General features: G+C 40.6%; 1 protein-coding gene across 3 annotated transcripts in view; it reads left to right on the top strand.

Annotated features, from left to right (window-relative positions):
- Positions 1-931: 931 nt before the first annotated feature.
- CDH20 (cadherin 20) overlaps positions 932-14,106 on the top strand; it is a 113,819-nt gene continuing 100,644 nt past the window's right edge. The window contains exons 1-2 of one of the 3 annotated variants that reach the window (XM_027451664.3): positions 951-1,056; positions 9,136-9,228. The gene's annotated coding sequence lies outside the window, so the exon portion shown is untranslated. Of the gene's footprint in view, positions 1,057-9,135; positions 9,229-14,106 lie in introns of all 3 variants that reach the window. The other 2 variants (XM_027451663.3, XM_072034995.1) reach the window with 2 other exon arrangements.

Below are 14,106 nucleotides of genomic sequence, written 5' to 3'. Positions count from 1 at the left end.
GTCCCAAGGAATTGATAATGAGATTTAGAGTCTCCCACTGCCAGTCTCCAGCTTGGCTGCAGACTGCTGGGGCACCGCTTTGCTCCCAGCCTGGCAGAGGTGCTTCAGACCTACCAGTTCAGCTGGGATGGGAACGGGCTCTGCACCACTAGCGACACGAAGTTATTGCTGCAGGAAGCTGTTACGGGCACGATAACCTCCTCATAACCCAGGTGGAGGATTTTCTATCTCACATACACACGCCAGTGGGGTTGGAGTTGGCACCGGTTTGCTCCATTTCCATTTCATCTGTGGAAAGATGAGGGCTCGCACAGGGCCGCATGAGCAATGTCTGCCCTCCTCCTCTCTTCAGGTTGATTTTGGGGCAGGTGGGTAGCAGAGAGGATGCCTCATCCTGCTGCTGCCGTTGCGGCTGTCATTCTGGGGGTAGAGTATTTCAGCGCGGCTGGCAGCTTTTATGAACACTAAAATGATCTTTAAAAGTGGATGTAAAACCCCTTTATTATTTGGTTGTTTTTTCAAAGTATTACACAAACCCGCCAGGAAACCGTACTGTTTACCCTCATAAAAGTAGCTCTGACATTAGTCCGGGGATGTTTATTAACTAAAAGCGAGCCTTCGACCGAAAATCACCCCCCTTCCCCTGCCCTTATAGGAAGCAAAGCCCCCTCACCCTTCCCCATTAATCCCCCCGCAGCACTTGGAGCCCCCCTGAGAGCCCCTGGGGGGGGAAAAGGGCAGGAGGGGGGTCCCGGGGGCGAGCACCAGCCGCCTCCCGCAGGTCCCCGCGGCTGCAGCAGGGACCCCGCGCAAACCCCGCGCAAACCCCGCGCAGCCGGAGCCGGAGCCGGAGCCGGAGGCGGGGGCGGGCGGCGCTGCGCGGAGGGAGCGGCGGGGGGCGGCGGCGAGAGGGCGCAGCCGGCGGAGGAGAGCAGGGGAGGGAGAGGGAAGGGAGAGGAGAGAGAGGGGGAGAGGAGAGGGAAGGGAGAGAGGAGGGAGGGAGCGGAGCGCAGCCCCGTCGCCGGGAAGGCAGCCGGAGCTCCTGCGCGCAGCAAGGTAACGCGTCCTGCCCTTCGGGGAGTTTCTGCTCTGCTTTTCCCCTTCCTTCCCTCCTTATCCCCTCCTATATCTTGTCTTTTTTTCCCTTTTCTCCTCTTCATTTTTTCTTATTCTTTTTTTTTTTTTTTAAACCTTTTTCTTTTTCTCTTTTCCCCTTTTCTCTTTTTCCCTTTTCCCCCTTTTTTCTCTCCTTTTTATATTTTTCCAAATTTTTTCCTTTTTACCTTTTTTCCTTCTTTATTTTCCCTTTTCTCCCCTTTTCGATTTTTTTTTTATTTTTCTTTTTTATTTTCCTTTTCCTATTCTCCCCCCCCCCTTTTTTTTCCTTTTCTCTTTTCCTCTTACTTTTTTATTTTCACTTTCTCCTTTTTCTTTTCCTTTCCTCTTTACTTTTTTTTCCTTTTTTCTTCCCCCTTTTTTTCCTTTTATCCTCCCCTTTTTTTTCATTTTCTCTTTTCCCCCTTTTTTCCATTTTTTCTTCCCTCCTTTTTATTTTCTCTTCCCCCTTCTCTTTTCTCTTCTATTTCCCACTTATTTTTTTTACTTTTTTCTTTCCCCCCCCTTTTCCCTTTTTATCTTCCCCTCCCTTTTTTTTTCCTCTTTTCCTTTTCATCTTCTTTTTTCCTTTCCTCTTTTTCCTTTTTTTTTTTCCTTTTTTTTTCTCTTTTTTTTTTTTTTTTTTTTTCCCTCCTCCCATCCTCTTCCTTCCCCCAGCCGCTATCTGAGAATCCGAGAGCGAGGATGAAGCCGGCAGGGAGGGCAAGGACCAGGGGAGGGGACCGGAGCGAAGCGCACGGGGACTTGGCCCGGGACGATCCCTCCCGGCTCGGAGGGGCCGGAGCGGCTCCCCACAACTTTCCGGGGTCGGATCCCCCCCGGGGGGCTGAAGAAGAAGGAGCGGCGGTGGGGATGGGGGTGCTGCCCCTTCCTCACTCCCGAGAGCGAAGCAGGGCCCCCCGGGGGTCTCCGGCAGCGGGACGGAGGGGGACAAATGGTAAAAGATACGGAAGGAAGAGATCCAGTGGCTGGGACATAAATCAGGCGGAGTATATGGGGAGTCGGTGAGAATAGGTCTTTTCACCCTTAAAAAAAAAATAGCCACTTTGGAAGAGAAAAAGGAGGCTGATTATTGGCATCCAGCGCCGAAACCCAGGCAGCTGATGCTGAGGGGAGCCAAAGGGAGCAGTTCTTCTCGGTTTAAAAACAGCAAGACAGTCTCTGCCAAAGATTGCTGTAAACACTGAATAAAGATTTCATTGTGGCTTGGTGTGACTGGAATAATTAGGCACTTAATTGTTCATTCTGATCTTAAAGTGCAGTAATCAGTAGTGCACAGTCGGAAAAATACGGGGGAAAGGAAGCAAAAATAGCAAATGGAAAATGATAGGAAAATATATCACTTTTTCCTCTTCCGCATTTTTTTTTTCTTTTTGGGACTGGGAGCACGTGGGTCCTAGTCTATTTAGTGAGAAAACACCTTTCTAAAGCTGGGGTATAATTGTGCTTTTGCTGCCACTGTGTCAACATCATTTGGGGCTGGACAAAATCAAATTATGGGACTTAAAGAAATCCCATTTTATGGAAGTGAAATCTGAAGATGCCTGGAGAATGAACATCTTAACTAGATTGACTAATACCAATTAATGCATTTTACTTATGTGTACACTTTATTGCCAACTCAGCAGGGATGAAACCTAATGGTGCCAGCTTTTGTGCTGCTCCAAGACATTTTTCAAGCAGGCACACAAGGTTTTATTGGTAAACTGTTTTGAGTTTTTAACACTGTAATCGTGTCCCCGTTCAAGTCAAGTTCCTTGCAGCAGTGACTCTTCCGTGGTAATCTAATGAAATGATCTCTTGTTACACTGTGTTAGCTACTCCCTGTGACACAGCAGGAAAACGCAACCTGTGCGTGGTTGTACCAGAGGAGGTTGTAAGTTGTCAAGCAAGTCGCGCTTACAAGCACTGGGATATGACTTGCTGCTATTAACTGAAAGATGGCACCATAGGCAAAAAATGTTTTCTTTCCTATATAGCATCCTTTTCCATACATATTAGTGTGTGGTAGAGAAGCATACTAGTGGATTATTTATCAGAAAGGGTGGAAGAATGCTGTGTTTAACACTAGGAAAACTTCCAAAAGAAGTCTGTAGGCATTTGAGCAAAGTAAAAGAGTGTTTTAAAGTCTAACTGTAAAGGGGCCATCCTTCATACGACTTCCCTGACTTCAGAGAAGTTATATGAAAGATTCATTTCACTAAGAGACATCCATGTAGCCAGCCCATTCACTGTATACATAAATAAATAAATAAATGGGCTGGAATTGGGCAAGGTGTAGAGAGAAATTCAGTGAAGTGTAATTTTCTGTCACTGCCCATGCAGAAAAACGGAAAGGGAGTTTTCATTCAACTTTGAAAAGTACAGCAATTTGCTATATCTTGTTGACAAGTTTGTTGGAGATTTTGGTCTGCACCTTGGGAGATCTTTGTGGGAATAAATGTAGAGAAAACACAAAGAGTTCTGCCAATCCAACAATATATGACTAACACAAAACACTGCAGTCTTTGCTCGGGTCACAGAGTGTAGGACAACAAGGACAGCATGGTGTCTCCAGAGATTTGTCCAAAGTGATGGTAAAAAGAAAAAAAAAAATCATAACATCTAGGTATGTCAGTGGCACAATTAAAATCTGCTTTATTCACCTGTTTGTTAAGTTGTTGAATGTGCTTTGTCCTACCACAGTGATACTTGGTATTCTGTCTAGGAAGAGCATTCCAGATTTAATGGCAAGCTGTATCGAAAGAAAGTCTTCCAAGCATTTTGTTTAGTGGTACAGTATAGAGGAGGACATTGCCAACTTTATTTGCACCTGTCCAGTCCGAGAGCCTAAGAATGTTCTCGTTTCTTAAAGAAGTTCAAAAAGTAGAGTGCTCGAGTTATCACATAAGAGACCCTGCTCAAGCTTCTGCTAGTGATGTTCTGACAGAGAATGTTTCTAAAAGTCTGCACAGTGTTTCCCTTATACAAATACCACTTTAAATTTGAGAGTAATTTGAAGACCAGAAACAAGATTTTGAGAGGAATCCAGAGTGTTTTTTCCTGTGTTCCCAAACATAAAGTTTACCAAATGGCTCCTCATTTCTATAATAAAATGCATTGAAAACACACTTTGGGCATTACAGTAAGTTTGGGAAGAAGTCTTTCTTGCATTCTTACAGCATGGTTAGCAAAACGTGCAGAGGATTATATGCTGTTATTCAAGGAAACCATTTACTATTGAAATGTAGTCAAATACTGGATACCATCTTATACCTAAAAGTTGTTTGAAATGCATAGTACATCTTCATAATAAAATTGCATTGTCACAGACATAATTGTTATTCATAACAAGTAGTCTCACAAACAGATTCCATCCCTGCAAGTATTGAGTCTCAGTCAGGCCAATTATGACTAAATTACTGCATGTTCTCTGCTGTATCAACTAATTAAAGGGTAATTAATAAAATGATAATTTCATTCCATGGCAATGTCTACATCTGGTTGTCATAGCAGAGTTTGTTTGACATATAGTTAAATGGTCAGATAATACATTGTATGAATGCAACATTTGCACAGAACACCTGGCAAGCCAGAGGAATTTTAACCCTTAAGACATTAATTTCAAGGATCTATGTCAAGGTACTATTAGATTTGCCTGCTCATTCTCTTCACCTGCTCGTCTTATGCATTTAAGAAAATTTAGTTCTCCAAGTTATTTAAGTGAGAAACTCTCTTGGGATAGGGGAAGAGTGGGAAGGGAACTTGGGATGTTAGATTGGAAATGAAAGATAAAATAGCGCTGACTTGTCATTGTGGGAAGTAAACTAGGTGGGTCTTAATCCATTTCTGAGAGGAGACTCCATTGGTCCCCCTAGTACTGGGAGGTTCCCCTTTAAGGAAAATCAGGCTGGAATTAGAACAGAGACAATTTTTTTTTATTTTTTTTTTTCCTACATACAAATGTATGCTGGTATAAAGGCTGTGGTTCTGGTCACAACAGCATGGAAAAATCTGCATTGCAGCCTTCCCACACTGTACCTGTCATCTGTAGATAAAACAAAACTTAGCTCCCGGAGGACAGTAACCATAAAAGTCACACGCCCTAAGGAAATGAAACAACCTTTTACCAAGTCAACAGGTGATACAAATAAACAATTCTATTGTAGATACCTATGTTCACGATAATATGCTATGAAATATCAGTGGTTGAAATTTTAGGGGCAGTCCATGCATATTATTTTATACATAGGCTTTTTAGCTTGTTTTCTTTTATTTCAAGAGGATATATATATGTTAAGCCCTAACATTGCCATGAAAACTTAAAACCACTGCTGTTTCAAAGTATGCAATAGAGTTCATTTCTGTCCTTTAAAAGCACAAACTGTCAGTCATGATACTTTAACATGGGTTAAATTACAGTTTCTTATCTGTACTGTGTCAAGCTGGATCTATCATACAGCTAAGGATGAGAAATGAAGTAGCAGGCATAATGTTTTCCTTCTCTTTAGGGAAAAAAAAAAAAAAAAGACACAAAAAGGGCAAAATAACTAGTGCTTTTTCACCAACTGAGCAAAGCAAGAAGGATGCAATAAACTGCAGGAAGACATGAAAGTCTGTCTTTTCCCATGCAAGCAGTCCAAAAGGAACAGTTCCCTCAGTGAATAGTCAGGGTCGCTCATCACCTCATGCGGTCAGGTGCAGAGTTTGGCCAGTGATGCTTATAAAGCTCTGTTTGTCTATCTCTGTGAGAGTCTGAGTCCTGTTTCTTGAGGGTTTCCAAGTGCACGGATCTATCTCATTTTCATTCTACTCATGGAACTCATTAACACCTGGAAAATCTTTTATAGCATTTAACTGCATCAGATGCACTGTCCGGCACATGTTGTCTTAATAGGGCTTTCACTGTGGTATTGTCAAAGAACCCTTATGTCACAGCTGGGAACATGAATCTGTCATGTCAGTACTGTACGTTGTTTTAGACAGGAATAGCGTGTGAGCGTGTTTTATGGAGGAGCCAAACAAGCCCATGTACTGCATTACTGGGGAAGAATGTGAAGCTTGTTCTCCTAAATAAAGATTCAGGCTGGTGGTAGTGGAGTACTTTGTACCATTTAAACACTGCTGCCTCTAAGGCATTGTACTTAAGGAAAGGGAAGTTTGAGGCAAGGAGACATGTCATAGCCTTTTAGTGGTGTAACGCTGCTAGTTAACGGGATGTCATCATTTACATTTCTTTGGGAAAAAATTGCCAGAGGTTTCTAATTCAGCAGTAGAAACTTGCTTGAAACTGGAAGTTGATATGAAAGTCCTTACCATGGGAATATTTGTTTTTTTAATACCAGTTTGATTTAACTATATTTGGCAATATAAGAAGGGGAAGAGAAGTAAACGTTTTCTAATTCCATATGCTTTTTGTGCTTATTAAATCACTGTAAAAACCAATTTTAAATAGACTACTTTGTAGCTCTTTAATCAGAATGCCTTGGGTAATTAAAAAAGGATAGAACTGTGAAGACTGACTGCAGTACATGTGTAAGACCTACTTTTTCACTGGAATTTTTAACATAGTTACATATATTTCATCTGAAAATTAAACGCTTAAAATTCACCAGTTCTGGCACTACCAAAGCTGTCATGATGATATTCCAAAAGGTAAACCCCACCCCCCCCACACCCTTTGAAAAATATTTGCAGACTTGAGAAACCATAACTGATGTGAAAGAATTAACTTGGGTCCTCATTTAAAGAATTTATGGATGAAAGGAGCATTTTATGCAGTCACAGGGGGTTCCGTCTTTTAAACTACTTGTTTTACTTTGAAAACATAAGTATAGTTCACATGCTAAGAAATATGTTAAAGGGATTTCAGATACTCAGGGTGAAGGTACAATGTCAAACACGCTCTGTATATTTGAAATGTTTGTCTCTGTTGTTTTTGTAAAAGCTATTCAAAAAAGTCCGAATATGCAGGGTTGATAACCCAGACCCTAACCAGTCCAAACTTAGACTGGAATCAGCAAAACACCATAGTCTTCAGGTTACAGGACTGCCTTCTGAATTCCTCTCTTGATTTTCTCTCTTTTTTTTTTTTTCTTTTTTTTTTTACCGTTTGGATTAGGGACGCCTGCTTTTTCTAATGGTGACAGCATTGAGGTGCTCTGGGTTAGGTCTGTGCCATTAGTTCATGTCCACATCCTCACAAAGGAGGGAAGGAACAGGTTTCGGCTGCTGTGGGGCCACTGGGAACCACATGTGGACATGTTTCTGAGAAAGGACTTCCTTTAAATTATTTCACTTTTCTCAGAAGGACAGAAGCCCTTCATGCTTCTGAGCTTCTCTGTAGATAGATACCTGATGGGAGCAAGCTCAGCAGGCACTCAGCAAACTGTCTAAGGTTTGTCCTGCTGAAGTATGCAGCACCCAACAATGTAGCCCAGTAAGTCCCAACAGCTTTCAGGTTGACGGCACACTTGGGGCTGAATTGTTCTACATGATTCCCTTAAGTCTACTACAGAAACAAATCAAAGGCAAAGAATTAGTCCATATAATTAATCTTTCTTCATGCCTAGGTATTGTGACACATGCTTAAGAGCCCTTGCAATATGTAACTTAGTTACAGAGAAACAAGTTAAAGATTGAGTGAAAGACTTAACTATAAATCTCCTTGCTTATATGAGTTTAATTTAGGATTGCAGTCATGATGTAAAGCAAGTTAAAATAGAGTAGTAGATCACTACTTGGCAAACGTGTTAAAAAGAATATAGGTACCTCACTAGGTTATTATTATATATGGAGTGTCTTCTGTGTGCTTAGCCCATTGCTGAAATTAGTCTATTCTGTAATTTTAAGATACATTTGAAAAGGAGAGAGGTGATTTAACAGTCGAAGTTCCACCTGAGAGCTGAGAATTAGGAGACAAATTTACAGAAAAGGGAGTTCCTAAATGGTGTAGAAGTGCTTCCTTGCAGAAAATTTAAAGTTTTGTCCCAAGTGTCCCCCAATCCAAATATAATCTAGAGGATATTAACCAACCGTTCAAGTATCTATTACTTATTGCTTGACTTAAGGCCTTGCCTCTCAGGGAAAATATGTTTTTAAGGAACAGAGTAAAGGAATAAGAGAGAAATCAGTGTGGCTGATAAATGTGTGAAGCTACTTAGGGTAGAAGAAAGCCTCCTCAGAAAGGAGGGTTTGGGAGGAGTATGGCATCTACCACTACTGTATCTCTTGACAAGACCCACTACACTTGCCTGTTTGGTTTTTGCTTCCCATATGGATTTGCTTTACTCACGTGTTTTCTTCAGAAAGTGTTGCAGAGATGGGCAAGCACCACACAAGCAATTAGAGGTGCCTAGTCCTCATGAACACATCTCACTAAGGCAAGGGGGAATGAACACAGGCTGGTAAATTTATTGTGATAGCAAGCTTGCTCCCAAACATCCTCTCTTCTGGGCACCCCATGGACACCCAAGTGGGTTTTTGTCAAGTGACTAGAATGCATGCTTGATAGTGACAACAGGAAGAGCTCCTAGACCTGTTGGAAAGACATCAGTGAACTACTGACGTTATCAGACTAGTGCCCCTGGCCCATAGCCCTGCACACCTTACATCTCCTCAGCCCTCCTTGGGAGGAAGGGTCGTGAGGAGCAGACAAATAGCCCTGGTAAGAGAAGCTCCATGCTAAGCACTTGTAGCAGAGGAGGCGAATAGGCACAGTGCTGTAAGGAAGAGCTGAAATCAGCCTTCATGCAGATGACAAGAGAGGATCTGTCAAAGCAGGCTTTAAGAGGACAGAGAGCATGTGGAGAGAAAATGATGATAATAGCAACAAAACCTTGCAGAGACTGAACAGAGGATGAAGCTGCAGGAGAGCAAGAAAACGGAGGATTTGAATAGAGAGGCAGAGCAAAAGAAATGACAAATGTCTTAATAAAATAACAGAGACAAAAAAGGACAGATCGGATCAGTGGCGGGAATAGAATTTGGCTGCGGCTTGGAGAGGGACCGATACAAAAGAAACACAAATACCTTTTGCAGTCTTGTGAACGAGCATGGCAGAAAACGGAGCAGTTTGTGGTAAAAGATAGAGATTGGAGGAACAGCTCCTAGATCCTACAAGAAGTCTCTAGGGTGAGTACTGGATATTGGAAGCGTTTTATAAGAAAACTGGTTCCTAGTTTTGCATGCGGAGTTTTGGGTAATTGTTCATCAATAAGCCAAGAGAAAGGTATTTGTTACCAGAGTGTCTTAGATACTAAGGTTATATACATTAGAGCTGGAGCCACTATATAGGCATTCTGGACTGAGTCGAGGCTAATCTTTTTTTGGTAGTCTAGCCTTTGGAAAAGTTAATCCTAATTAGGCTGAGTTCAGTGGCTCTGCTAAGGGCACGGTGGAACTGCACGTATGCTGTGGTTAAGGTGGGCTAATTGTTATGGCTCACGTATGTGGTACATCTCAACATGAATGCAAGGCCTATGGAATGAGATGTTAGGCTCAAATTTGTAGAGGAGGTAATGAGCCCCCCACCAAAACAAACAAATAATAAATAATAAAACCAGCAGCTCGGTTGTTAGTTTCTGCTTATCTGTTTTCTTGCCTGTTTGCCCCATGCTGCTCTTCAAGTACCTTCTCACTTGCTGTCATGCTGTTCTGGGGCAGTAGGAAGAGCTCACATTAAAACTCATTTATGTTATGATGACTGTTAAACACTTGACTATTAGTAAGACAGTGAATGAACCACGTTTAGCAGTAGTGGTACCTTGCAAAATTACTAACTGTTCATTATTAACTAATCCCTGTCTCCATCACATTCTTTTCTCACCTTTGTTTCTCCAAAGGACCCACTGTTCACTGGAGCTGAGTTCCGTTGCATTATGCATTATGTAGAATAAATATATATAATGATGTGTGGCAGGTAGGCACTTAATTTTTAATAGAAATTCCCAACCTTGAAAAACTCATTTTGATTAAAATCTGTTGCTAATTTTATCTCTTTGGTTATGAGGTCCTTATTTAATTGAAACCTCAGTAATTATATCAAAATAACTTGCAGAATGTGCTACTCGTTTTCTTCTTCACGTGCTAATTTAATAAAGTAAAATGGTCTTAGATAACAATTTGAAATATTTATCCCCTTGTTCTTATTCTTTTCTGAGATATGAGTGCTTCAGTGTTAATACCTGTGCAGTGGGCAAAACATGATTGCCTCAGGAGTGCGTGGCTAAGATTTTTGAAGCTGCTGTTGGATCTGGACTCTACATTCCCATTACTTTTAATAATCACTGAGCATCAAAATTCCCCAAGTAGCTGCTGCTACCTACCAAATTGTCCTCAAAGAGTTGGTGGACCAAAGCTGTTTTTATTCTGAGATAAATTACCTTCTTCCTCTCCCCAGGAACTCACCAAGTTATTTATTGAAGGAACGATTATCAAATGTCATAACATATTTGACTTACTAGCTGTAAATATCCAATCTATCAGCCATTATCTGCATTTAAAATTTTCTTAGGTCTGTCTTTTTAGACACTATAAAGAAGGGACTGAACTGATTAATTTCCAGTTTAAAATATCATCCTGTGCAGGCTGATTGTTTTCAAGGAAGACCCCCTGCATTGCAGAGCTCCAGGAGAGTTAGAAGAAAGTCTGTTTTCTCATATGTCAGTGATTGGTGTCATCTCTGGCTGAAGAGATAGCTTCGGTTCTACATGCTCACAGGCTACTCAGACACATGTCTGAAATCATTGCTTTGATGAACTTCTTTCTATGATAATTTACTCATCAGGGTACCATTTCACAATGTCAAACTGTTACTTGAAGAACATTTACATGACGTAGTGAAGTAGAATACAAATTAGAGCAATATTTTATACAGAGATCTTTTTTTTTTTTCTGATTTGCTTTACTGCATAGATAGAGACCACTTGAAAAGCATCCCCCTGCTGCATAACCCCACTGCTGATGCTAACTTCAGAAATAATCATACAGTTCTCCTTTAACGGTCTGCTAGCAATCTCTGTAAGGATAAGAAACACAGAGTAATGTAATGCTGCATAATCTGAATGTTCAGCATTGGAAAAATCTCTCTGTCATCAATGAAAAAAGGTAGAAACTGTTTTTCTTGAAGGCTCTATACTAGATGAAAGTATTTAGAACAGAGATAATATCAGTAAACTGCAAAGGAGGATACATTTGAAACTTCTAGCCATATTGACCAATAAACAATTTATGGAGAGAGCACAAACAAACCGTTAGAATATTTTAAGACTGTAGCTTCTGACAAGTATACTTTATTTATGACTTTGCAGTACAATTTTTTCCAGTAATGTTTACAGGATGTAAAAAAAAAAAAAAAAAAAAAAAAAAAAAAAAAAAAGGAGAGGGGAAAGAGGCAGATACCAAGCATCCCGAGTGTTTTATGCTCTTGTCCCCAGCCATGTGCGGGGTATTGTCAACATCTGTGAGAAAACCTCAATATTCCCATCTCAAAAACCACTGAAACTAGAAGAATCACAGACATGACATATTAAATTTTTAAAGAAAAGGAAAAGAAGGAATGGTGCTGTCCCATCTGAAACTTGTACAATACCGGTGCCAATAAATGAGAACCTCAAGCAGAGGCATCTGAGTCTGGAGGGAAAAAGAGGCTGGGAGGGAGGAGATGTGAGAAGGGTCAAGCCTTTGCATATCTTCTGCCAATGCTGGACACTGTATTAGCAAAGCCAGTTCACTCTCTGATGACATTATGTATCTAGGTAAACTCAGTGTTTGAGTTTGGCTCTGAATCTCCTGAAAATAACAGGGATATTGGTTGCTGTTGTCTACACAGTGGACAGCTTAAGGAAATACATGGGTTTTCTGAGACTGAAGCACCAGACAAAGGTAAAACTTTTGTTAGTAGCTATAATATGTGCTTTAGAGGTGCCTACAGGTGCTGTGTGTGATGCAGACCCCTGTGTTGTGCAAACACATAGGAAATAGCACTGTATTGAAGTGCTTGCAAGCCAAATATCAGAGATGCGAGTTCAGTTCTGCCAAAGCTTAGATTTCAAAATCACCATGTTTTAGAAAGGAACCAAAGCCCTTAGAAAATGTACAGACAGATAAGTTGTCAGAGCCTTCACATGTAGGAATGAATAGGTCAAGATTTTGATTTGTGTCTCTCAGAAAGACACAAGAAATAGCCCTGATGTGAGAAATCTTTCCTTGGAAAATGTTGAAGTTGATATGTTTCCACCAAAAGAATTTTTTTTTTTTTTTGCTTTATTTACTTGAAGGAAAATATATCTAAAAAATCCAGATGTTGCTGAACACCTTCTTCCTGACAACCACAAACCCTAGAGTAAGGGGGATGGCAGCACTCTTTGCTTTGCGGACCCACCAAAAATGCCGTGTGCACAAGGCTCTGAGGGGGCTGGTGTAACCCCTCCTGTGACAAGCGTCCTCCTGGACATCTTGTCATATATAGCTGGGACGAGGCCACAGCACTGCACCATAGCCAAAGACATCTTCTGCCAGCCAAGCACCACTTCCTGGGGCAGCACAGCTTCAAGCCCACCGCTGGAGAAATGCTGATGTGGAAGGTGTCACATAGGGATAAACACATCAGGAAGACCTTCAGAATATCTTTAAGATGACTGGGAAGAGCATTCTGCTTTAAAAGAAACTTTGACAATATTGGTTAACTGGGCAAGTGTGCCTCTAACAAACCTATCAAGCTTGATAAATGGTTCTCTATTAATATCCTAATTTTGCTGTATCTGATGAGCAGCTTTCAGAGTTCAGAGGCAGAAAAAAGACGGCTTGAAAGATGGCTCTTACACGAAGCTAATTGCATGCAGGGTTTTCAGAAATACTAGGTCAGTTCCTATTCAAAAGTTTGGTGCCTCTACTTTTTAGTGGCAACACAATTAATTCTTCTGGACTTGAGGAAAACAAGGAGTACTTTGATTTTTTACTGGTTAATGTACTGTCACGTCTTACTTCAAATAATGTTTTTAGGTTTTAAGACATTCCACAAAGGAAGGCATATAATTTCAAAGATGAAGGTTTGTATAAAACAATTCCAACAAAATTGATTGTATTATACGCACTATGTTTATATGACTTTTGTAAAATACTGCTTTTTTAATGCTAATATTTCAGCGGTAGAAAAGAAATACTGCAGTTGAATTCTCTTCTGGACAGATACATAAAAATACCATTTACACCAGTAGAGCATTGAAAGCAATGTGATTTAAGTGGGGCCAGATCTAGCCCCACAGGCCAAATTCTAGTTTCAGTTAGACCCTATCTATCTTAAAGATCCGGGATTTACTGTCTCAGGACAGACTGGTGGTCTCATAGCTCTGGCGTCTTGTCTGGAAAAATGACCCATGTCAGATATTTCAAAGAAAGATGTAAAAGTTCTTAACAATGTGGTGTGTCTCTATGTTATTATGCTTTAATAGACCACTGCAAGTTCGCTGTTATACTGATGAAATTAGAATCAAGTTTCACTCAAGAGGATCTGAATTTAGCTCATAACAAGGAAGTGATTTCTGCTTGATTGATTATCTGTTTTTTTTTTTTATTTATTTATTTTTATTTATTTTTATTTTTATTTTATTTTATTAGTTTACTGGTATTGTTGTGTTACTGTGATGACCCTTTTGGCTCAGGGGTTCTATCCATCATAGCAGACCTTGTACAGACTCCTGATGAGGTCTGTGCCTTATTAGGAGGCTTATAGGAAGGCGTTTATTCCCAGCGTGCTTCTTGATGCCCAAGTGTAAAATAACTTTTAAAACCAACACTACTATGAAGAGAATGATGCAAAAGGTTGCTTATAAACAGTACTTTAAAAAACTTGCTGTTCTGAAGAAAGATTAATCTAAAAAGGTTTTCAAAGTTGTTCTTTAGCTAGACATCACACTGAGACACTAGCTTTATAGTAGTGTCCTTACCAGTTATTTTGCCTTGATAGTCCCACTCAAAGGATTCAAAAGGCAAGCTGTAATAAAACAACTA

The sequence above is a fragment of the Anas platyrhynchos genome, chromosome 2 (assembly GCF_047663525.1).
Source record: "Anas platyrhynchos isolate ZD024472 breed Pekin duck chromosome 2, IASCAAS_PekinDuck_T2T, whole genome shotgun sequence".
Taxonomy (NCBI): Eukaryota; Metazoa; Chordata; class Aves; order Anseriformes; family Anatidae; genus Anas; species Anas platyrhynchos.
The sequence above is the reverse complement of the archived record's forward strand: the minus strand, read 5'-3'. Positions and strand labels throughout refer to the sequence as shown.